Raw genomic sequence first — 23,227 nt, forward strand, 5'->3', positions numbered from 1 at the left:
TCATCTATTTTATGCACACAGATTTTTTCTATAACTTCGCTACTGTAAATATGATTACAATGAAAACAAGAGTACATATATCCCTTGAAGTTAGTTCTTGCATTCTTTAGATAACTCCCAAGGAGTGGAAAGCTGTATCATCTGGCATATCCATTTTTAATATTCTGAGGAACCTCCATACTGTTCTCCACAGGGCCTTGACCAGTTCCCACAATAATGTATGAAGGTTCCTTTCCCCCACACCCTTGCCAATACTGTTCTTTCTTGTCTTTAGCAAGAGCCATCTCACAGGTGTGAGGTGGTATGTCTCACTGTGGTTCTGATCTGCATCCCCTGATGATGTGGGATGATAAGCATTTTTCCATGTAACTGTGTCCATCTGTATCTTCTTTGGAGAAGTGGTGAGCCATGTTGATTTAGCTCCTCTCCCCATGTTTTGATTGGGCTAATTGTTTCTTCTTGTTGCATGATATGTGTTATTTATATATCGTGATGTGCAAATATTTTCTCCCACTCCATAGGGTGTCTTCACATTTAATGATAATTTCCTTCACTGTGCAAGAGCTTTTCAGCTTGCTGTGTTTCCACTGGTCTACATTTGCTTCTGTTTTTTTAAAGGATAGAAACTATTTAGGGTAGTGAAAATACTCTGTATCTGTATGATACAATTTGCTGTCCAAGTCATTGTACATTTGTCTAAAGCCCACAGACTGGGTAACACCAAGAGTGAGCCCTAAGGGAACCCAAGGGCCATGAGAGATTATTATGATGTTCAGGTTCATCACTTGTAATAAATATGTCATTCACGTTCTCAGGTTCTCTGACTCCTCACAGAGCATCTCACCCCCAGGATGCCACCTTCCAGGACCCCCAACTCGGCCCAACCCAGACTCTGCCCAGTCCTGGCAGTCCAACCAGAATCACAAACAGCACCGCAGTGCCCTTGTGTGCACATGGCTGAGTACTCATGGTCTGTGAAGAGTTATACAGTTGAAGGAATGTTAGCATAATTTAGTTTTGAAAGTGCTTTTCAAGTACACAGAAGAAAATTTTATACTCAAGGATTTGCATAGATAAATAATACCTCCCTTCCCCCAAAAGCCCTCCAGTGAGCCAGGTCATCTGCTCAAAACCAGTAGCAATTTATTATTTCTCTTTGCAGAAAAATATATCTATAATTATATGTAGCCCTTATTGTATGTTGTCATATAAGTACAAGAATTCAAGACATAGAGTGGCTATAGGCTACTATCAGTAGCAAGAGATACTATCAGCGCACTGGAGTTATTTGCTGCTGTCATCTTCTCTCTGTTTTAGCTTCTCTGTGGTGCTTTTACGAGGGTCAGTGTGCTCTCATCATCAAAGCCCTGGTCCCTGGCGCTGCCTGGGGGAGAACAAAACAGAACCTGGTCAGAACCAGGAAAGATGAAACCCCAGGAAGAACTGCTGTGGGTGATGCCCCCATGGGCTCCATCTACATTGTCCCCAGGGGCTCAGGGATCAAACCCCTGATTCACACTTACTTGTAGCCAGAGTGTAGCTTCCTCCTTATTCACCTGCAATGGAAGACACATCACGACAGACCAGGATGGAGTCAGCCCATGAAGTCCTAAAGGAATCCCCTAGTCCTGGACCACAGGGAAGTTTCCTGAACTGTCACTGAAGATCCAGAGCAGGACTGGGAAATATGAAAAAAGGACATGAGGGGAGAGTGGACCAACTGCCTCCTGGGTCTGTCCTCAGCAGAGACCTTCTTTGACATTTGCTGGGAATCAGACGCCATCACCAGAATTATCAAGATGAACAATTGGTGATTCATTTTCGAAAATGCTTTACAAAAGAGTGAGTGTTATCCATCAGCATCAGACTGGGCAACATAAGTACGTGGATGGTACATCTCATTACCCTGGTAGGGAAAGTTGTACCTAGAGATTGAAAATCCCCAAGTGGACAAGATCCCCCACCCCCACACTCCCTTCCCTACCTGAGCACTTCTTCCACTAATTCACAGCTACAGTAGCCAAAAGTAGAAAGAGAAACACGCCAGCAACTATGTTCATGATGAGGTGGTGGCATTGCGGTGGTGGGCTGAGAAGGTGGCACTGGAAGGGAAGGGAGATGAGACCTTGAGCCCCAGGCCTCCCTCCTGACCCACTGAAAGTCTCTGGAGGTGTTCCTGCTGCCCCTGAGAAGAACATCTTTGCCTACATCCCCCTCCTCACCCCATCTCAGGATTCGGGGCTCCAGCAGCCCCTCATGCAAAGGACACGTGTATCTCTGCTCCTCTACAGAAGACACTACCACCACTGCCCGCTTCTGGAAATTTCCATCACAGTCAAGTTGAGTCTCTATCAGCTCCGTGTACTGGGTCAGCCCCTCCCCACCTCGCTGCCAGGTCAGGGTGATGTCCCCAGGGTAGAAGCCCTGGGCACAGCACTTCAGGGTGTTCCCATGCTCAGAGATGGGGTAGTGGGTCACCCATGTCTCTGAGGATTTTGAGGAGAAGGGTCAGAACATTAATGATTTGTGTTTTTCCTATGGAGACTAAAGCAGCCTCACTGACCATCCTCAGAATGAACAAGGCAATGGGTTGGAAAGAAGAAGCACAAAACCAAGAGAGGAGCCTCGTCTGGGAAGTTTGGGATAATCTATTCCTTATAAAGTTCTAGAATTAGGGTGGGATCTCAGGATAGGAGAATCCAGGGCTCTAAGGTGGAGAACATAGATTTTTGTTCTTGACCTGGAGACTCAGAAAATCAGGAGTCAGATCAGAAAAATTTCCTCTGACCCAAAACAAGACCTTAAGAGAGAAACTGGAGGTTCTCTACATGGCTGATGGGTCAAAGGGATGAGATGAAGGGCTATTTTTCAGAGATGGTCTCCCCTCTAGCTCAGCAGAGAATGGATTCCTTAACTGTTCTAGAAGAAAAGTACTGCCCTCTGGGCGAGTGTCTCTCCAGTGAGAACATGCAACCCAAGGGACTTTACCCTCTGGGACTAGCAGATGCTGTTCTGACCAGCATTCCATTTTCCCTGTGGGGTGCTAGCCTGAGTGAGGGAAGTTGGGAGACTTTGTGGCTTCTTTAGCTTGACACTGCAGCTTCTCCTTACCCTTCTCAGGGTGTCTGAGCTGCACTGCCTGGTGCTTCCCCTTCAGGGAGTTCTTACCCCACTCTGCAGGAGCCGCCTCTGACTTTGACTGGGTGAGCTGAGCTGCTGTGTCTGCCAAGGCCCCCGGGGGGTGCTGGTCCTAGGGTCCTAGTTCAGAGCAATGTAATTGGAGTCATCTGAGGACTGATAATACCCTCAGGGGAAGCGCCCATTGCACCTCACTAGCAGCCAAAAGCCCTCTGGAGGGTTTGAAACCCTGTCTCTGCCCCATGGTTGCCCTGCTGTCTCCCTGCCTGCACCTAGACCTCTTGCCTGGAATAAACCTAAACCAAACTTGAAACCTCACAGGTGACACAATCCCCCGTGACGGGCTCTTGTCAGGTCAAGGGTCCCCACGGGTCCACCTGCCTCAGGATGTTGGCTTCAACTTCGAGTTTGGGATTACCTGCCTGTAGTGCCAGGAAGGGCTCCCTACAGGATCTCTATGATCCGGCAGATAGATAAAAGAGAGTTCTGGAGCCCTCAGTGGCTTTTCTCAGGCTTTTATTGAGCTTTTACATGTAATGCAGCAACCAGGTACATGGCAGGCAGGGATGCTGGGGAGCCAGGAGGCCAGCAGGCCTCCCAGCCCCTGGCAAGTACTTGCTCCTTCCTCTTTGCTGGGCTTGTTAGAGGGAAAGGATGTCGTGAGCAAACTCCACACAGGCTTTGTGGACTCCACCCCCACTCCATCAAGACCCTGGGAACTACAAATCAAACTACTTTGATCACCAAAGTAAGGGTTGGAGGATCTGAGGGCAGAGTTAAGCAGCCATGTTCTCTGTTTGGGTATTTAACCAGCCATGGGAGTGAGGGTCAGCCTTTTGGCCATGTGGCACTTGGTCAAGGCTGGTGATTGGGATTTCAGGTGAGCCAAATGGGTAGGACGCATTTATGAATTTATCTCCCTCTTTTTCTCCCTGAGTTATTCATTTCATTTTCCCTTCCCTTGTAAATAAGTCTTTTATTAACCTTTTTGTGTGTGCCTGCAGTTTAGCATTAACAAGTCCCTTTTAAGCACGCAGGTGAGGAGCCACAGCCAGGCACTCCGTTTCATATAGGGGTTGCTCTGTAACAGCTTGGCATCCAACATGGTTGTCCAAGTTACACCTGTGGTTGACCAGCTCAAAGTAACTTTCCTTGTATTAGTCACCGTAGCGCACTAGGTCTGCAGGACACGTGGTGAAAATCTTTGTCTCAGATCTTAAAAAGTTTGTTTTTTTTCCTTGTGTACAACTCTCTCTTGTGGGTGTGTTTCAACCACAAACTTAAGCAGTTTTATCCCTAGCTTGAGTTCTTTCAGTTTTTTTCGTGGCCTTGACTTTAAGTAGCCTTTTTCATTAAATATTACCACCAGTTTTATAAACGTAAATAATTTAATAAAATCTGGTATATGGCACATAATTTTCTTTCTATATACATGCGTGGGTGGTTTACAAGCCATCCCTGCTTTAATATCTGTGCTTCTAGGTGTTTTTGGTAGTGTGCATAAGTGCCATTTGCTACATTATTGCTTCTACGAGATTGAGAATATGCAACAACAAATTCAGGCTCTTAATTTGGCTATGCAGAGTATGAGTGACAAAAACGGTACTGGTTTTTGAATCAGCTTTTAAAGCATGCAGGAACAAGCTTTTAAAAGTATGCAGGACCAGATACAGGCTGCCCTCCATAAATTGGATATGACTGAAGCTCAGCTGATGGAACAGAGAAGGGATAAATCTTCCCCTTCCCATGAAGACTGCAAGAGGGTGGAGTTAGAAGAGGAGGATTATCCTTCATTACACTCCTTAAACACATCAGGACAAAATCCTCCTCAGTGTGACAATGCCCTTCCTGCATAGACTCCTGAGGCTTCACAGCCCCCACTGCCATCCAGGGAAGAAACAAAAATGGTGTCTCCGCCCCACACCAGTAGCAGCACCCACTTTGGCAGGAAGTGTCACCCTGAGGCAGGACAGTTTCCTCTCTGACAGATGCCAATGGGTGGCTTGAATGAACATGGGCGACCTGCTGGGTACTTTTGGTCTCACCATCCTTTTAGTGCTGGGGACCTCCTATATTGGAGGAGCTCTGTCCCCTCATACCGGCAGGCTCCTAAGAGGATGGTGAACTTATTTTACTCTATCTTCTTCTCCCACCACTCTAACTGGGCAGATATACAGTCCATGCTTCAAATTTTGCTGACTCTGGATGAGAAGAAAATGGTTTTCAGGAAAGGCAGGGAGAAGGCTGACTGTCTCCACCAACAGGACAGAGAATCCCCAGAGTGAGAGATGGTTGTCCCAGTGGTAGATCTCGAATGGGACCCCAACAATGGGGGAATGGTGATGTTAGAGCTCTACAAAAAATGTTTACTGGTAGGACTGCAGCAGGGAGTCCCCAAGCAAAAAAAAATTAATAAAATCTTACAACTTGAACAGGGAGCTAATGAGGGTCCCTCAGAGTTCCTTGAAAGCGATATCCAGACATAGACCAACCACACGGTATAAACACAGATGCCCCAGAAAATACTTGTCTGATCACTATGGTGTTCATTACACATAGTGCCCCAGATATAAAGAGAAAGTTAGCAAAGGTGGACATCGTCACAGAGATGAGTCTGTCCCAGGTAGCAGATTTGGCATTTAGGTTTATAACAATAGAGAGGACAGGAGACCAAATCCTGTGACTATTTTTGTACAAAGGGAGCACAGGACAGGGTTTCAAGGAAACAGTAACAGAATGGGGAGAAGACCCAGGACAAGTGAACCCAGGAGAAGAGAACCCCTAGGGAGAAATCAGTGTGCTCACTGCAGGGAAGAGGGACATTGGAAGTACAGCTGTCCCAGATTACAGGGATGCGGCAGAGGTAATAATGACAGAAGACAGGACAGAAGACTGAGGACACCACAACATGACGATTCATGCAGGGTTGACTGGATGGAAGATAGACGGGATACATGGAATCCAGAACTAAGGAGAGAGGGAAGGAGACAAAGGTAGCCCAGAGTAGAGGCTCAGATAAGGATAGGAGGAAAGACAGAGAGTAGAAGGAATCAAGAGCACAGTACAGAGGAAAGGAGACAATGATAGTTCATGGTGAAAGTTCAGATGAAGAATAGGGGTGCCCAGGGTCTCCACTAGATCTAAAGAAGCCCATTAGAATAGAGCCCTGGACAACATCCACTGTGGGGAATCGTCTGACTGATTTCTTGGTGGACTCTGGACCGACATACTCTGTTTTGAATTCTGAATTAACTAAAGTGAGCAAAGAGACCACACCAGTCACTGGGGCTATAGAAAGGCCACAACAGAAAGCCTTCTTACAACCTCTGGAGTGCCGGCTGGGCACCACACAGCTCCAGCACAGCTCCCTGTCCATGGAAGAGTGTCCAATCCCTCTGCTTGGTCGTGACCTTTTAAGCAAGCTAAACACATGAATCACATTCTCACCACAAAATCAGAGACTTCACCTACAGATACCTCCAGAACATGCTCTGTGGTTCCAGATATTACTTACTCAAGAGGTTCCATCGAAAGGTAAAGTTTTACCTTCAGAAATCGTTGAAAGACTAAATAAGTGGGTATGGGCTGATAGGACCTCAGGATGTGTGAAAAATGCAGAGCCTGTAAAGATAGATAGAGGGGAGCAAAACCCCTTAAAGGAGGAGGTCTTGCAGGGAATTGAGCCAGTATTAAAAGGTTCCTTCAATCTGGACTCATTCGGCCCTGCCGCTCACCATACAACACTCCAATTCTGCCAGTGAAGAAACCCCATACAGGTGAGTAACATTTTGTCCGAGATTTAAGGGCCATTAATGACACTGTTCGGGATTTGCATCCCACTGTATCTAAATCCTTCACCTTATTAACTGCCATACATGGTGACTTCAGTGGTTCTTGGTATTAGACCTTAATGATGCCTTTTTTCTGTATCCCAATAGATGTCTAGGATCAACTGCTTTTTGCCTTTGAATGGCAAGACCCTAAGTCCAAGAGCACCCTCCAGTATTGCTGGACCATGCTTCCACAGGGGTTTAAGAACTCCCCAACTACTTTTGGGGAAATACTGGCCAGGGATCTCAGGAAGGTTCAATTAAACTAGGGCATCTTATTACAGTATGCAAACAATTTATTGATCACAAGTCCAGACTATAAATCTTGTCTGGAAAATACCATAGTGGTACTGAACCACCTGGCAGAATGTGGCTACAAAGTGTCACCTAACAAGGCACAGATCTGTAAACAAATGGTGACGTATTTGGGGTTTGAAATTAAAAAAGGCAAATGGAGCCTGATGACGGAAAGAAAACAGGTAATTTCAGCCCTTAAAGTCCCCAGCAACTGGCGACATTTGTGCAGATTTTTGGGTATGGCTGGGTTTTGCAGGATTTGGATTCCTAACTTTGGACTAATAGCAAAATCCTTATATGATGCTCTCAAAGGCCTGGACTCTGAACATTTGTCTCGGACTCCAGAATGTCAAAAAGCCTTTGATGACATAAAAGTAAAGTTGATCTCAGCACCAGCATTAGGGCTTCCAGATCTTAGGAAGCCACTCAGACTTTATGTACATGAGAGATGGGGGTTGGCCTAGGAGTGCTAATCCAATTGTTGGGGGCAGAAATGCAGCCCATTGTATATCTGTCCAAACAATTGGACCACACCACTAAGGGATGCCCTCCATGTTTGTGTGCTGTGGCTGCCACTTGTGACCTCCTATATGAGGCGGAGAAGTTTACATTGGGTCAGCCCATCACTGTGTGTGTGCCACATCAGGTCTTGACAGTGCTGGAGCAGAAGGATGGACTTTGGTTGACTGCTGGGCACATGGGAAAATATCAAGCGACTCTGTTAGATAATCCTAATGTGAAACTGCGGGTTTCCAATTCCCCGAATGCTGCCACACTGCTTCCAAGCAATGTCGATGTATGTGGATGAAAATTTACTCCACAATTGTTTAGAAACCATTGGCACAGTATATGCCAGCCGACCAGATCTGACTGACCAGCCTTTGCCAGATCCAGCCTGGGAACTATTTACAGATGGCAGCAGCTTCATGGAGCAAGGCTGTGGATGCACAGGATATGCAGTGGTGACGCTCCAGAACACCATGGAAGCCAAGGCTCTTCCGGCAGGTACCTCAGCGCAGAAAGCCGAATTAATAGCCCTGACCCTTGCCTTGGAACTCTCAAAAGGTAAAAGATTCCATATATTTACTGACTCAAAGTACTCTTTCATGATTCTCCACATGCACGGGACCATTTGGAAGGAGCGGGGAATCCTTACCACGAGTAACAGGGATGTCAAACACCCATTAGAAATCCTGGCCTTGCTAAAGGCAGTAGCTTTACCATCAGCTGTTGCCATGATGCATTGTCCTGGCCACCAAAAGGGTGGGTCTGACATGGCAAAGGGCAACAGGGCAGCTGATTGGGTGGCTAAGGCCGCTGCCCGTTCTGCCCTCCAGGGTGCACTCATCCCTCTTGTGGACCTGACTCAGTATGCTCCTGAATACACCGAGCGGGATGAGGAGAGAGCTCGTGCATGGGGATTCACTGAGTTTGACCCCAGGTCCACTTGGAGAGTAAACTCCCATGGGATGATACTCCTCCTGGAGGCCCTGGTATATCCGGTGCTAAAACATCTGCATGAAAGATCTCACTATGGGAGAGATGCCTTATTAGAAACAGTGCGCCCATATTTGAAGGGCCCCTATTTACATAAAATAGTACAACGGATCACCTGAGGTTGTCAACTATGTGCCAGAAATAACCCAAGACTGACTCACACCTGAAAGCCATCGGGGTTCAATATTGGGGCAAGTGCCCTTTTGAGGACTGGCAGGTGGACTTTTCACAAATGCCTAGAACAACAGGCAATTTCAAATACCTACTGGTTTTTGTGGTCACGTTTTTGGGATGGGTGGAAGCATTTTCCACCAAGATGGAAAAAGCTTCTGAGGTGGCAAAATTGCTGTTGAAGGAGATAATCCCTGACTTTGGGTTGCCCAACTCCATCCAGAGTGATAATGGGCCGGCATTCGTCTCTGACGTTACTCATGCAGTAAGCAGTGTGTTATAGATCAACTGGAAATTGCATGCTGCATGAAGACCACAGTCTTCTGGGCAAACTGAGAAAATGAACCACACCTTAAAGAAAACCTTGACAAAACCGTTCCAAGAAATACAACTGTGCTGGGACCAGGTACTATCCCTTGCCCTCCTCCAGATAAGACTGGCACCTAGAAGTGGGCTACAATTAAGCCCCTTTGAGATTGTGTTTGGGAGACCCTTCCAGGCCTCAGTTCTGAAAGCCAGTCCGGAAATAGCACAAGATTGCCAGATCACACAATATGTGAAATACATCCAGGAGGTTCTGGCAGTAATTCACAACTTTGCAACCTCGAGGATCTCTATGCCCCCTGATCAACCATTGCATCCCTTCAGACCTGGAGATCAGGTCTTACTGAAGACCGGGCAGAGTGGGGATGCCCAAAACCAGCTGTCAGAAAAATGGACTGGTCCCTATGATGTCTTGTTGAGCACACATACTTCTTTGAAACTTGCAGGCATAAAACCCTGGGTACATCATTCCAGAGGTAAGAAAGCCCCAGGAGGAACTGACCCAGAGACGAAGTCCCACTGGTCTTGTGAACCCATTGAGAACTTGAGATATTTATTTTTGAAAAGGACTAAAACCTAAATGTTACTGACTTCTTTTCCAACTATTGTAGCAGGATGTCCAGGATTCACTTTTCTGAAGAAACCCTGAGATGACTAACATGCTCTAACAAATCTCTTTCCTTTCAAAGTTTAGGAGACGTGAAATAACCTCTAGAATCATGCATATGATGGCAGTATTTTTTTTCAATAATTCAAATTTTTATTACACAGAATGGCTTTCAATTTTGATTTTGGTATTTCCTTTTAACTTTTGTTTTTTTTAACTTTGAGTTTTTTTTTTTTTCTGCTTGTTTTTGTTATTTTGGCCTATGAGTGAAACTGCAGTTGTATGAGATATTCCACGCGTGATATATGATAATTAAAGAGCTCTCTGTCTATATGTTGTTTGTCTGTACGTTCTTTCCTTGTGTCCTTGTCTTGGTCTCTATAGGTTGAAAAATTGGTATGCATGGTGCCTATAGACATTGGGAAAAAAAAAGAAAAAGAGTCTCCAGCTATGAGGAATACGCTAAAAGGTTAGGGTTTGATTGTCAACATTGTACTCCTGAACTAAGCCGGTGCCTTCATAGAGATTGAATATTGTTGGTTCTGCTGTTTTCTGATATTTATGGCAAAGCTTCCCAGAAATCTAAATAGAAGTAAATTTGGTGGCCTGTCATTTGGTTGATTGAAGGAAGTTTTGTGGAACCTCAGTAGAGCTGAGACACTCCACAAAATTTCTCCCTTTTCTCCTGGGAAAGGCATTAGATGAATTTGTCCTATTTGGCTCACCTAGTAGAGTAAAACTGGAAGGGAAGCATTGTCACTTGGGATGATGGGGAAACTGTGGCATGTTAACAGAAATGTTAACATTGGTTTTCTAAAACGTGTATAAAACCTCTTCAGTGTCTGTTATGTATGTAAATTGTCAATGGTCATTGTCTCCTTGTAATACTGTATACTTCAACAGCTTGATATCTACTGAAATTGTTTCTGGTGAAAATAGGGGGGAAAGGCCTCAACAGATTCCTATTGATGGAACTTTGGACGGCACAAATTTCCTACAAAGGACTGGATAGACTATTGGAGATACACCTGATTTTTACTAAGTTTTGTTTGACATGATACTGGTAGTTTTTTTTGCATTTTGTTTTGATTCAAAGAAAGTTTTCTTGTTTTAACTGACCAGGACCTGCAGCAATGTTGCATTTTTTTTTTTTTTTTTTTTTTAGCAGAGCTAAGTTGTGTTTGCATTTTCTCTCCCCTTGATACCAACACAGCATGAAAATAGTGGTAGTAATTTTTGTACTACTCATGTCAGTGTCTATTTTTGCATAACTTCCATAGGAATTTTGTCTGCTTAAACCAAAAAAATTGGAAATGGGTTTCATTGTGTGATTTTGAATGAAATTCTTTCAGGAAGTTGAAACAGAGGTGAACCAAGAAGAGGAGAACCCGCTGCTTTCTTTGTAGTGTTCCAGAGACCTCCAAAGAAGGTTAGGGAGCTGCCTCCCTGGGCAGGACTGGACAACCCGGAAAAAGAAAAAGTCCTGGTACCCTCAAGAAGAGGAAAGCCCAGGTGGAGTTTCATGAGACCAACTTTTTTCCTGAAGCCTACATGGACCGGATGTCAAGAGTTCGCTCTGATCCTATACGGGATATTCCAACAAAGCCAGCTAAAATTGCTGTTTGATTATTCTGCTCTGTGATTTTATGCAAAAATAGGTAAAATGGTTGAAATGTAGATTTAGTTTGCGAATTTTGGCTATGCTGTTGCAAAAAAATTTGGGCTCCAGGTGGAGAGAACTTGTTTTTTAAATAAGTTTTACCAATTTTAAGATTTTTTTCTTTTTCTTTTTTTTTGAAGATTTATTCATTTATTTACACAAGCACTGGGTACAGTCAGAAGCGTGGGATGGTGAGAGAATTCACCAGAGCCAGAGTGGAGAACAGAACAGAGAGACCGACGGAGTACACTGCTGAAGGGAGCAGCGGGAGCGGCAGGAGAGCTCTGCGCGCCATGAGGGACCCTCACTGGCAGCTGGGGATGGAACCGGTGCTGCAGAGGCTGCGGGCAGCTTCGCAGCCCAGCGCTCAACCACGCACCACTGGGGAGGCCCAAGATTTTTTTTCTTCCAGTGATTTTGATATATTTGCTGTCTTGTTTTTGCTAATGCCTCCAGATGTTTTTTTCTTTTAGCTTGGACTGATGAACTATTTTCCAGGAATGTAAGACTTTTATTTCCATGATGGACAATACCTGGAGAGACTGGTTTTCTTTCAAATGGGAACCCTGAAAAATTTTCATCTGAGGCTGCACCCCAGCATCCATACTTTGCTCTTCATCCCATGGAAATGGTGGCAAAAAGTGAAAGGGGGGAATTGCTAGGGGGAAAGATGTCCAGAGCAAACTCCATACAGGCTTTGTGGATTCCACTCCTACTCCACACCACACCATCAAGATACTGGGAACTACAAATCCCATCATCACCAAAGGGAGGGTTGCTGGGACATAAGAGTGGAGTTAAACAGCCAGGTTTGATAAATAACCAGCCATGTGGGCTGGGGTCACGCTCTTGGCCTCACAACTCTTGGCTTTTTGCCAGTTCTCAGTGGGTCATGGGATTCCAGGTCAGCGGAAGGGGTAGGACACATTCACGAATTTATCTCCCTCATTTTCTCCCTGAGTTGTTCAATTCTTTGTTTCAAAACTTTTTATTAACCTTTTGCATGTGCCTGCAGTTGAGCATAATATGTCCCTTTTTAAGAGTGTAGGTGAGGACCCATAGTCACGCAACTCGTTTCATATCGGGGTTGCCCCATAACAGAAGGAGGCAGGTGGAGCAGAGACACAGGAGGAGTCCAACTTGCTTTCGGTTTTGCATGTGCAGCAGGGACTTGGGGAGTTGGAGGGAGACACGTGGGGTTGAGACATGTAGAGACACTTGGAAGAGACATGTGTGAAGACCTGTGGGGAGGTGACAATGGCAGCCGTTTCCTTGATTTGTACTTTGATTCTACTCCTTTAGTCCCAGATTTGCCTGACCTGTTTTTTCTCTCTCCTATGGTCCCCACCAGAAGGTGCCTTACACTTGTGCCAGGCGTTTGGGCCTCAGTGGCCCTGCTTTGGGTCAACCTTGTTTTGCTGGGTTTTCACCCATGAGGGGATGGATAACTTTGGTGTTTTAAACTCCTGTCCTCCCCTCCCCACCCCTCTCTTGCCCTCCCTGCTCCTTTTCCATGCTACTCTAGTGACATGCTCTCACACTAGGAGTGTATTTTTCTTTTATTTTTTAAAATATTTTTTATTTATGCATAAAAGAACTGGAGTGTAGGTCAGAGGTGTGGGGAGTGAGAAGATTTACCAGAGACAGAGTGGGGAGCAGAACAGGCAGAGTGACTGAAATACACTGCTGAGGGGAGCAGTGGGTGAGACAGGAGAGGTCTGCAGCACCATGTGGGTCACCTACCTAGCAGGGGGTTGAACTGGTGCTGCAGTGGCTGGTGATAGCTTGATAGTGCTGTCTGTAACCCCTGCGCCACCAGGGAGTCCCCTGTGCTTTGCTTTTAGGTGACAGAGACAGAACTCATTTAGAGCATATAGCCCTAGGGGTCCCGAATGCCCCTCATTCTACCTGATAACAGACTGAAGGTGCTTTGTCAGACCAGGAGTCATTTCTCCTTTTCTGTTGCTCTGTCTCCACTGGGTCCCTCAACCTGAGGCAAAACTGCCCTCAAGAGCTAGAGAGGACTAGGAGGAAGACTTCAGTGGGGATCTGGCACCTGCTGTGTTTGGGGGCAGGACCTTGTCCTTAGCCCTGGCAAGTCAGGGCTGAGGAGGGACTGAACTTCAGGTGAACTAAACAAGAAGACAGAGCAGGACAGGGGCCTGTAGGGGGACCCTGACTCCTTGGGAACAATGTCATGTGTCCTGATGATTCTTGGGGACACGTGCTCACACTGAGGTGGGCAGGACTACAAGCAGATACTGGCCTGTCCTTCCATGGGGGCCAGGGTCTGGGCCTCTGTGCTGGGAAGTCACTGGGTGTGATGATGGGGAGGGGAGGGCAGTTTGCACCCCAGGCCTGGGTGCTAGGAGTGGAGGGGCCTGGTATTCTGAGCAGATGGACTCTGGGTTGTGGGTTCCACGGGCGGGAGGGGAAGGATGTTTTTCTCCAATAAACCTCATGGTCTCTAGCAGCACAGAGGCTTCCAGATGCCCTGAGAGGAGCCAGGTCTGTCCTTCTTGGTCTCAGGGCCTAGGAGTAACTAGGAAGGGCCCCGCTCCTACTGGTGGGGGTCCCTGTCTGCCCAGGGCTGGGGAGGGGAAGGTGGGGGTGGTGCCCATGGGCCCAGGCCCAGGAAACAAGGTTGTTGTGGTGATGGAGATGATCTCAAGGTAGAGTATGGGATGATTGCTCTGCTCTGCACTTACCAAAAGGACATGACAGGTGAGCCTTCAACAAATGACTCGATGGTCCTAAGTTATATCGCAATAAAGTTGCTGTAGAACCATATTAAGAAATGGGTCTGCAAGTTGCCCTGTGTCTGTCCTCCACTGTATCCTCATCGAGGGCTTGTGGGGCAGGAAACTGCCTTAGCCCACGAGGAGCTGAGCACAGACGGCTTCACTGCACAGATGCTCTCAAGGCGCCTCCTCTGCGTGGTCCTGAGTCACATGATGAGATGCTGACGTCACACTGCTTCTGTGATGGGAGAGACTTTTAGGGGCCTTGGGTGGGAGGCAGCTTATTTTTCATGTGGGCAGAATGAAAATAGTAAGTGTCCAGAAGGTCTACTGTGTTGGTTTTCAATTCTTCACCAGTTCTGTGATACACAGGAGGGGAGGCAGTCCCCCTGTGAGTGTGTCTGACTCGCTGGCTCTTCCTCGTGAGGAGAATGAAGCAGAAGGGACGCGCCACGTCACAGAGTCAGGCTCACAGGGCCTGAGACTTCCCGCCTGGGCTCTCCTCCTGCTCCCTCTCTGGGGTGACTCCCTGCACACACTGTACCCTCAGCTAAGGGGACACCCACAGGACAAGGACCTGAGGGTTTTCTCCAGGAGCCACATGCATGAGCTCTGAGGCAAGTCTTTCCAAGCTGATCACGGCCGTTCAGATCCACCAACATCTCGTCCCCATCGCAGCCTCGTGGGACCCAGAGCTGGAGCCTCTGTGTGAGGTGCCTCCTGATGCCTCCCCCTCAGAGACTGAGCCAGATGCCAGATCTTTGTGGCTTAGCTGCTAAGTTTGAAGTGATTTGGTGCAAACTGTTACCGAAGTGCAGCCGTATCAGCAATGGGGGTGGAAGGACAGTGGTGTTTTCCACCTGCTGCTCCACCACAGGCAGTTGTGGCAGTTGCTCCTCAGAGCTCAGTAACTGCCCTTTGTAATGGGCCATCAGGTGTGAGCTGTGAGCTGATTTTGCTAAATGGTCCAACCAGACTTGTGGGTGAAAGAGGCTAAAAGCCAGGGTTGGAGGGAGCTCTCAGGGAGTGTGTACAGCCCTGAGAGAAGAGGACAAGGGAACCCCGAAGAAGAAGGAGAGAGGAGATCAGCCCCTGAGAAAAGAAAATGGTTCCAGCCTCCATATAAAGAAGAAAAGAAGCATCCAGCAGCTGCCCTCCGAGAAGGGAGAGAAGCCGAAGGACTCTGTCATGGACTGGGCTTCGGTCCTGTCCCTAACAGCACCAAAGGCCCCAGGCCTGGTGGCTCAAAGAGCTGTTTGGTGCTGGTGTAACCCAACCACTCACAAAGAGCCTTTAACACTGGGTGTCTCTGACACCACCTCTGTGGGACCAGCTGTGGCCATCACTACTGGCCGGTGCTGTCCAGCGCCCCTGGGGACCGGTGGTGACCATCACTGATGCTACCTGGGTGAGCAGCTGCCACTTGTGGATACAGTGACCATTGTTTCCCCGTTTGTAAAATAAACACCATAGTTGTATTACAGTAATTTCCAGAGAAATCAGAGAGCACTCAGAGAAGTGGAAAGAGAGATTTAATTGTCACACTGGCAGGCTCAGTGGGATCACTCCCCAAAGGGCTGAGCACCCAAGAACAAAAATGGCAGGTTTCTATACAGTTCATATGAGGAAACTTGCTATCCCATCCATCATAGCATAGCATTCTTTATTGTTCGGGGAGGCGGGTTCAAGGTAGTCACGGCTACCACCGCGGACAAGCAGTGCAGTGCACCCAGCAACTCCTTTGCTTCAGCAAGCAGCAGAATCAAAGCGTTAGACTCCCCCATGGAGCAGGCTTGGGAAACTTCCTGCTTCAATTCCCCCCTTTTGCTACCCCTACTATGTGCTAGGGAGTATCAAGGTCTGGACTCATAGCAAGCAGCAGGAAAGGAGCCTAAGGGCTCATATTGTCTAACTAACATTTGGCGTTTAGAAGCCTCCAAACAGAATTGGATAAACCGTGTGGCCAGATTAAAAGACACGGCCCAAGGGCAAGCATCACAAGAATGGAGAACAGTGCACCCAGGACAGGCGTGAGCCAAGGCACAGTGTGGTGATGCTGTCCCACCAAGAGAAACAAGAGAAGCAGCCATCACTGGGGTCCAAAACCAGCAGCCCATAAGCATTCCGCCTGTGATGCTCCTCAGGCTTCCGCTGTGCGCAGGCCAGCCAGCTTCCGGGCTGTGGTTGGAGCAGGGTTGCAGCAGGTCATGGTGTTGGGTCGGAGTCTCTTCACAGGGTCAATCTGAGTTGGTGTGCAGGGTCTGGGCAGATCGTCCACCGTTCTGACGTCTCTGGCGAGCTGGCATAACTGGGGAGTGTTGTTTCCTGGAAGTAATACCTGCAACTTTGACAGCAGTAGGGTCGTAAGGGTGACAGTACAGGGTTGAGAGGCTCTTTTTCCAGTCCTTTACCCAGACTCAGTCCCCAGGTTTGTGGGGATGAACTGGGGATCCCAGAGGAATGGGGCCTCTGGGTGACAGTTTCATTAATCTTGTGTAGGACATTACTAGGGAGCTGCGGCTGCCGATTTGGTCCCAGTTCACCAGTCTATCTGAGGTCTCCCCTCACCATAGACACAATAGGGGGAGGCCGGCCAAACAAAATCTCGAAGCTGCCGGTGGCAGCCCTCTCTCCCAGTAGCCATTGTCACCAGGAGTGCACGGAATTCTGAGAAGCACTAAGGGGAGAAGGTCCACCCAGGGCAAACCTGTTTCCTGGCAAAACTTTCCCAGAGTCATTTTAATGGTTCGGGTGACACGCTCTACTGTACCTAAACTTTGTGGCCAATAGGCGGGAAGATTCCATTTAATGTGAAGTAAGCGAGTCAGGTGAGTGTTGGTTTCAGCAGGAAAGTCTGGGCCAGTATCACTGCCAATTGTCATGGGGACCCCCATATCTAGGAATTATTTCCCTTACAAGAGCTTTGGTGACTTCTCGGGCCTTCTCTGTTCTGGAGGGGATGCCTCCTCCCACCCAGAGAAGGTGCAGATCAGAACAAGTAAATATTTGTAGCTTCTGCCTGGCTTGATTTTTGTGAAGTCCACCTACAGGGCCTTAGAAGGGGAGGAGCCCGTGTGCTGGACACAAATCTGGCACCTGAAGAAGCAAAGTGAAGGAACAGAAGTTTATCCGTCTGGTAGGGACCATCACTCCTCTGGTGTTTTCTCCTTTATTTTTGACACAAGCCGTCTTTCATCTCAGTTCGGCTGTAGCTGCCACCCGCAGAGCCAGAGCCTGAGCACTGGGGCCTCCAGGTCGTGGTGTCGGCAGGTGATGTCTCAGCTAAGCCACCATGGGGGCCCGAGGCAGGCACTGTGGAGGAGCTGAGGGACAAGGGGGTGGCAGCTCTGGGCAAGGAGGAGCTGGTGTGGTGCCTGCAGCAGGGGAAGCGGCACGCCTGGCCACTCTGGTGCAATGAGGCCACCTCATCTAGGAGGTGAGTTGGCAGTTGCAGGGCCACCTGGGCGAGATCTGCGAACTCAAGCTATTTAAGCGGCACCTGCAGGCTGAGAACCGCGAGCCGTGTGGCCTCTGCTGCTTTTTGTGCAGGCATCACACTGTGTGCCAGTGACAGCTCTCAGGGACCCCAGCATCCCAAGTGTTAAGGACGTGGGTGGTTGCTGGCAGAAGCTGGCCGAGCTAGAAGGCTGCCAGGAGGAGGAGCTCTGCCTGGCGCTGGGTGAGAAGTGGGCACCACACAGTGGTCCTGGTGGCGTGGGGAAGGTGGAGCCTCTGGTACCAGGCTGGCACCTGAGTTTTGTTTTGTCCTGGTGCAGGCTCCACGACCTGGACTAAGGATGCAGTTTTCTTCGTACTGACACCAGCCAGAACTGCTCCCCAAACACCAGGATTGTGGTGGCCCTGTAGATATGGACGCTGCCTCAGTCCAGGGGCCACTGGCTTTGGAAGATCCTGTCCTGCTGATCTGCTGCCGGCCTGGCTTTCTGGTTGGCCATATAGCTAATGAATAACCACCACTTTAACAAGATTCCAGACTTTCTCTAACACTTGAAGGATTTCCTTTTTGATGTCCCTGGCAGTGAATGACCACTACTTCGGAGGGACAGCAGGCTACTTCTAGCAACTGGACGGTTTTAACTCTTTCCCCCTGCATCTAAAATGATGCCGCCTGCATGTTGATGGTGGCAAACACATAGCGAGACTCTGTAACTGATAGATTTTTTGCAAGCTGAAAGGTGCAGGTGAGGGGCCAGAGTTTTGCAGCATGGGCTACCCAAACTGAGAGTTTTTCTTTGATTTTTTTTTTTTTTAACCCGAGCAATCTTGTCAAGCTTAACTGAGTCTTTTGATGTGACTAGGGGCTCTCCCATTGGAGGCAAAAAGAGGCTGACTCATGACTGTGATGCAGAGACAAAAGATGTGGGGGTGGGGAGGGCAGGTAGAGAGTGCAGGACAGTATCTGGCCTCTCCCTGCATTTTGACTGGCAGGAGTGGAGTGTCCCAGGGAGATTGACACTCCATCAGGATGCTGGCATCCTTAAGCCTGTTGATGTGCTCCTGAATGCCAAATCCAGCCTTTGAGGGATCGGATACTGTTGCAGCCAAACAGGGACTGTGCCAGGCTTGAGTGACTGAGCCTGTTCTGTCTGAGTCCAAGACCGCCAATCCAATGAGGGAGTTTTTATCCTTGAAGGGCTCCTATTGATATGCCCCCCCCCCTTTTGGTGGTCCAACACAACACTCCTGGGCTGCTATTTCAGGACACTTATTTTTCCAGTGGGCCATCTGTTTGCAATAGGCACACTGGTGTGGTTTCTGGGGAACCTGCTGTCGGCCCCACCAAGGAGGGCCCTTCTTACAAGTCAGGTCAGGCTTGTTCAGGACGGCAGCCAAGAGGGAGGCTTTTCTTTCAAGACAGCAGTCCGTCTCACGGCGAGTCTCACAGTCACTGTTGACAAAGACTTTATTGGTAACCTCCAGTAACTGAGTTGTGTTCATGCCAGCCAAGCCCTCTAGCTTTTGGAGCTCATGGCAGAAGTCAGGTGCTGCTTGAGCCATGGAGGCTGCATTAACCATTCATTGGTTGTCCAGTGACGCTGGATCAAAAGGTGTGTAAATGCAGAAAGTCTCACACAAGTGCTCATAGAAATCACCCGGGGACTCATAAGGTTTCTGAATGACAGAAGCAGTCTTAGACATGTTGGTTGGCTGAACGCTGCCGTGGCCACATACAACGAGGACCTGACACCCTTCCTGGCCTAAACTACAAGTACGGACCCAAGTAGGTCAGAGCTGAGCGACTGTCAACCATGAATCAATATAAGGAAACTGGTCAGGGTGGCCTGAGGAGCCACAACTTTCCACACTATTGGGGCTGTGGGGATGTCAAGAGTTCCTTCTGGAAGCCATTTCACCTGGAAACCAGGCCATTCTACCTGGCACAGGGTACGAAGTTTCTTAGGGGTCAAGACAACCCCATGATCTTCATGGAACCCCTTTTTAAAGTTTTTGATACTGCAGTAAGGGAAAGTGGGTTTACTCTGAGCCTCCCCCACAATTGTGTTTGATGTCACAACAAAAGGAGAGGGGAACACCCACGTTCTTGCTTGGTTGTACTTCTCTCAAAGTTTTAAGACGCATCTTGGCTTCTGGCGAGCCCAAATAATCCGTGGGCCGGTGCCTTGAAAAGGTCGCCTATAGGCCTTATGATGTTGTCACGGAACTGCAGGACAAGACCACTCAGATCCTGTAACTGAAGTTGTTGGACAGTTACGTACACTCACACATGCACACAGAGGCTATGCATTCCACCCACCAGACAACTCTACCTGGCCCCACAAAGGGGCATGAGAGGTGATCAGGTTCTCCTTCAGTCCCATGGGACAGGCTGAACTAGAACCAGGGTCCTGGGGCCTTACCTTATCCAAAAGTCTAGATGGGGTCTGTCTGTCCACCTCTCTCTGCGAGTCCAGGTAACGTATGAAGGTGGTATTTCAGCTCCACTCACCTCAGGAAGGAGGACCTGACAAAAAGCGGGTGGCGCTACCTTGTTCATTCAAGGGAGAATCACCAGGCAAGGCCTCAACACCAGACTTGCATTAGGTTCTCCCCATCTCGCTGCCAGGTCAGGGTAATCTCTGCAGGGTAGAAGCCCAGGGCCTAGCACACTTCATGGTGACCTCACGGTCAGCGGTGAGGTAGAAGGTCACATGTGTCTTAGGGAGATCTGAAGAGAAGGGGCAAAAAAATTCACACGAGGATTTTCCTTCCTGGACACTGAAACTGCCTCACTGACCATCTGTCGAAGACCAGCTCTCGGCAAAATGTCGGGTCAGGTGTCCCTGAAAGGATGAGATGGCCTAGGCCAAACCTTAGGACTGAAGGGAAGGGGGTGAGGCAGACACAAACACTCTTATATTGGTGAAAGCATCTCCTGCTGAGGGTCTCAGTGGGTCTTTACTTATACATTAATGCAAGGAATGGGATTACATCATCGTATGCATAGAAGCAAAACAAAAACAATCAGTACATTCCTTTCCTATAGACATTTTGGCACCTACGTGTTTTTGAGAAAAGAAACGACCTTAAAAGTTAATAGATAATTAAAACTTAGACACATTATTTCAGCCTAAACAACTACCTAGGTCAGCTAACAGTCTTGGTACTGCCCTATTGCCAAGGCTACAATATCAGGAGACTCCTCTATCTATATGGCCTGCAGCTAAAGATCAGTTGCTTCTCGGTAATTAGTTACTAGAACTTTTTTCTACCTAGAAACCCCTAACATAATCAACTTTGTGATTCATTACAAGGCTTCTCCATGGAACTTCCATATGAGGAATATTATTATGACCAGCTCTGGGTTGCTTATCAGACATGGCCTTGCACAATAATTATTTCCCATTGTCAAGTGGGCCAAATTATTCAGTGTTTAATTTTTAAGCAAGTAATTTTCCATGCCATGTACTCACAATATTCTTATAATTTATTGCTCGATGTGTATTTCATGAGGTTTATTCCTTTTATGACCAAGAACAAAAAACAAAGGGATGTTTAATCTTCAGCACCACAGTGTGAGGCTCTTTAAAAGTCTTCGGCCCATCAGCGTGAGGCCCATTTTCTTCAGCCCCACGGTGTGAGGCTCTTTGAGCTTCAGCCCCACGGTGTGAGGCCCATTTTCTTAGCTGCTTGCCAGTGTCTTACCTGGCTGGGGCAGCAAGGCCCCCTGCAGCAACCATCCTCAGAATGAACGTGACAATCGGTTTGGAGGGAGGAAGAACAAAACCCAGATTCTGGAGAATCTGGGATAATCAGGTGGGAGCCCAGGGTAGGAGGATGCAGGTCTCTAAGGAGAACACAGACTTTTGCTCCTGACCTGGGTGGAGGGTGAATGACACAGAAAGGCAGGAGTCAAGTCCAGATATATTCTCAGACCAAAAACAAGGCCTTGAAAGAGAAACTCGTGGGTCCCAGGATGGCTGCGGGGTCAAAGAATCCAGGGAGAGTTATTTCAGGATGGCCTCCCCTCCCTCAGGAGAGACTAGATTCCCTAACTGTCCAGAAAAGTGGTGTCTTCTGGGCGAGTCTCTCTCTAGCACAGAACATGACACCCAGGGGGACTCTCCCTCTCTGCCCAGAAAGCAGCTGCTGTTCTGCCCATTATTCCATGTTCCCTGTGGGGCGCCAGGAGAGGGGAGGCCCGAGGCCTCGTGGCCCCTCTTACCTGTGCGCTGCAGCACCTCCTTCCCCGTCTCCAGGAGTCTGCGGAGCCGCGGGAAGCACCTGCTCTGCACACTGTGCCTGACGCGCTCGGCCCTCCCCGCCGCCTCCCACGCGCGCTGGGTGATCTGAGCCCCCGAGTCCGCGGGGTCCAGGAGCGCAGGTCCTCGCTCAGGGAGATGGAATCCTCGCCGTCGTAGGCGAACTGGTCATACCCGCCGAGGTGGGTCCTGTGGGCCCCACTTCACAGCCAAACGTCCTCTGCAGGGAGTGAGACCCTGAGACCCACCCCTGTGGTCAGCCCCGAGGTCACCCCGCCCTCTCACCTGAATAAACCTAAACTGAGAAGGAAACTACAGGCATGGACATTTCTCCAGCTCTTCCTGTTGTAGGGTCCTGGTAGATCCACCAGCCTCGAGGGGTCAGTGGACCCTGAGACTCGGGACACCCCGGCCTTAGGGTGGGAATGGGGGTGACCTGACCCTGGCCCCGCTCCGCGAAGCTCACCGTCCTCGCTCTGGTTGTAGCGGCCGCGCAGGTCCCTCAGGAGCGCTTTGAGCCACTGCGCGTTGTCCCTTTGGTTCTGAGTCTCCTCGTCCAGGTCCTCCTGCCCCACCTGCCCCGCCCAGGGCGCCCGCGGCTCCGCACTCTGGCCCGGAGAGTCGCTGTCGAACCGCCCGAACTGCGTGTCGTCCTCGAAGCCCACGGCCAGGTAGTGGGGCTCCCCGAGGCCGGGCCGGGACATGGCGGTGGAGAAAAAGCCTCAGGGAGTGGGGACCTGGGGGCGGGAGGGGAGACCTGGGCTGACCCTCCTCTCAGCGCGGGCCCAGGGCCCAGGGAGATGGGCCTGGAGGGGAGAAAGGGGCGGGGCCGTGAGAGTGAAAAGGGGCGGTGGGCCAAGAAGGGCCCAGACTCAGGGGACCAGAGCACTCAGGGGAGGCGGGAGGGACAGAACGGGCCAGAACACAAGGGCCTGAAGGGGTACAGAGGTTGGGGAGATGAGCCTTTCCTGGGGTCCTGCACCCGCAGTGGGCTCCTGGCTTCTCCCTCCTGGAGCAACAGTGTCCAGCTGGACACGCACTCACCTGCCCGGGTCTCCATCAGGGCCAGGGGCCCCCAGAGCAGTAGCAGGAGGGTGAGGGGCATCACACCCCATCCAGGGGTCTGGGGAGAAGGAGTCCAGGAGAGTCCTTGGAGACTTTGTAACTGGAGCAGGATGATGCTGATTGTCTTCCCTGGACACCCCCCAGGAAATGGGAAGAGAGAATGGGGGTGAGTGTGG

The 23,227-nt window shown here is 49.0% G+C and overlaps 1 protein-coding gene and 1 pseudogene across 1 annotated transcript in view; one reads left to right on the forward strand and one right to left on the reverse strand.

The window, feature by feature from the left end:
* LOC119252020 (HLA class I histocompatibility antigen, A alpha chain-like) overlaps window positions 1-23,227 on the forward strand; it is a 161,902-nt gene that overhangs the window by 48,207 nt on the left and 90,468 nt on the right. The gene's annotated exons all lie outside the window — the stretch shown is intronic.
* Window positions 2,001-23,219, reverse strand: LOC129146390 (H-2 class I histocompatibility antigen, Q9 alpha chain-like; annotated as a pseudogene).

The sequence above is a fragment of the Talpa occidentalis genome, unplaced genomic scaffold (genome assembly GCF_014898055.3).
Source record: "Talpa occidentalis isolate TD23 unplaced genomic scaffold, MPIMG_talOcc4v2.1 talOcc4.2, whole genome shotgun sequence".
Taxonomy (NCBI): domain Eukaryota; kingdom Metazoa; phylum Chordata; class Mammalia; order Eulipotyphla; family Talpidae; genus Talpa; species Talpa occidentalis.